Genomic DNA, 2,019 nt, shown 5'->3' with positions numbered 1-2,019 from the left:
AGGGGGGGGGAGGGAAGACACGTTTAAATAAATCATGTTTCTTTAATAACTCTTCCAGTTCTGACTAAATTTGATCCTCCTCTTCCCCCAAATAATGAGTTACACTTGCGAGGAAAAGAGGAAGGAAATGACTATTTTGGGTGTCTACCCACCTGTACCAGGCAAGCATTTTGTATGCATCACCTGACTCATCCTTATCATGTCTTATCAAATTAGTACTTTTAATCCGGTTTAACAAATAAAGAAAATGAGGCTCGGAATGGTCAAGCAATCAATTCAAGAGTATACTCTTGGTAAGTAGCAGAGTCTGAATTGAATTCAGACTCTTTGTGTTTGGGTGGACTACACGTTTTTAACTGAACCGCTTGCCTCCCACGCTCTCTTCGCCTCAGACATCAAAAATCTTAACTGCTCAGTCCTTTTCGTGCTTTGCTTTAAAGAGAAGAGTGGGTGTGCGACTTTTTTTCTTTCTCATCGCTATCATTTTAAAATACAGCAAATTAAATTCACTCACTAGTCACAGAAATTTAAAAAATTATTCCTAACACCTTACACCAAAGTAGCGTTTGAATGAAAACCAGCAGCCCTCCTGCATCTCTGCGCGCCTGTCCTCACCTCTCCTCCCGGCTGCAAACTCGGTTGAAGGGAAAGGAACCCGGTGGTGGGCCTGCGGGCTAAGCTCCAGCCCGGATTCGGCCGCGGTGTTCAAGCTCGCTCAGACCCTTTTCCTCCTCTGGAGCAGGAAGCTGTCGGGCCAGGACGTCGTAAGGTTTCCAAGCCCGAGTCTGAGGCTTAGCTGCGCCCCAGTCGTCTCCACCACAGTCCTGGGGCGTACAGCTCCTTTCTCCCAGGAGGCTGCCCGAGACCACCTGTCTCCCGCCACAGCCCCCTCCGCCCCGCGTCTCCTAACCAGGAAAAGCGAAGCCCCTTCTCCTGGGAGCCGGGAACCGCCTCTCTCCGGACAACGCGGCCCCTCCGCTAAGTTCCCGCCCCGGCCTGCACCCCGCTGTCTGGGTAACCAGCCTACACTTCCCTAACTTTCCGCTCCTCTGAGGGAGCATTCTGAGAACTCCGCAAGGAGTTTGGCTGGAAACAAAGCCCCGCTCAGCCGAGAACTCCGCCGCCGGGAGCCCGGGCCNTCCCTCCTCCCCTCCCTCCTCCCCTCCCGCCGGTACAGTACAACTAGTACGCACACACTCACACACACACACGGACCCTGCCGCTGCCACTGCAGCTACCATGGATATCGGCTAACAACACACACCCGGGCGCGCGCGCGCGCTCCCACTCGCACCACGCAGGAGTGGCCCCCGGCATCCCTACCCTCCTTCCCCACCCCCACGCCGCTCGCTCAGCAGCTCGGCTACTGCTCGCTCCGGCCGCCGCCGCCTCCGCCACAGCTCTCCTCTGCTGCGGGGCCACAGCCTTGAGTGTCATTCAAGGGGCAGCACAGCCTCACCCAAGCTCTCCTACCTCTGCCCAGCCGTCCCTCTCCTCCTCCCCCTTCATCATCCTCACTCCATCCAAAGAAGAGGGGAAGCACCGAACAGAAAGGGCAGGAAGGCAAAGTCTGCTCTTCTCACCTCCTGGTCCCCGTGCTCCTCATCCTCATTCTCTCAGCACCAACTCCCCTACCCCAAAGGAACCCCTCAGCAAGCTGAGGCGACGCACCCCACTGCCATGTCCAAAAGCTTGAAAAAGAAAAGCCACTGGACTAGCAAAGTCCACGAGAGTGTCATTGGCAGGAACCCGGAGGGCCAGCTGGGCTTTGAACTGAAGGGGGGCGCCGAGAATGGACAGTTCCCCTACCTGGGGGAGGTGAAGCCCGGCAAGGTGGCCTATGAGAGCGGCAGCAAGTTGGTGTCGGAGGAGCTGCTGCTGGAAGTGAACGAGACCCCCGTGGCGGGTCTCACCATCAGGGACGTGCTGGCCGTGATCAAACACTGCAAGGACCCCCTCCGGCTCAAGTGTGTCAAACAAGGTGAGCGCGGCGGCTCGCTCGGTGCTTCGCCAGGCGGC

At 56.7% G+C, this 2,019-nt stretch overlaps 1 long non-coding RNA gene across 1 annotated transcript in view; it reads right to left on the bottom strand.

Moving 5' to 3' along the window:
* Nucleotides 1-1,137, bottom strand: part of LOC144228928 (uncharacterized) — a 16,211-nt gene extending 15,074 nt beyond the window's left edge. Inside the window, exon 1 of the long non-coding RNA XR_013334308.1 lies at nucleotides 616-1,137. This is a non-coding gene — a long non-coding RNA (uncharacterized LOC144228928). The remainder of the gene's footprint in view (nucleotides 1-615) is intronic.
* Between the last annotated feature and the right edge of the window lie 882 nt (nucleotides 1,138-2,019).

Source organism: Crocuta crocuta, unplaced genomic scaffold, assembly GCF_008692635.1.
Source record: "Crocuta crocuta isolate KB4526 unplaced genomic scaffold, BGI_CrCroc_1.0 scaffold432, whole genome shotgun sequence".
In the NCBI taxonomy this organism is placed as follows: domain Eukaryota; kingdom Metazoa; phylum Chordata; class Mammalia; order Carnivora; family Hyaenidae; genus Crocuta; species Crocuta crocuta.
This window is presented reverse-complemented; position numbering and strand designations above follow the sequence as displayed.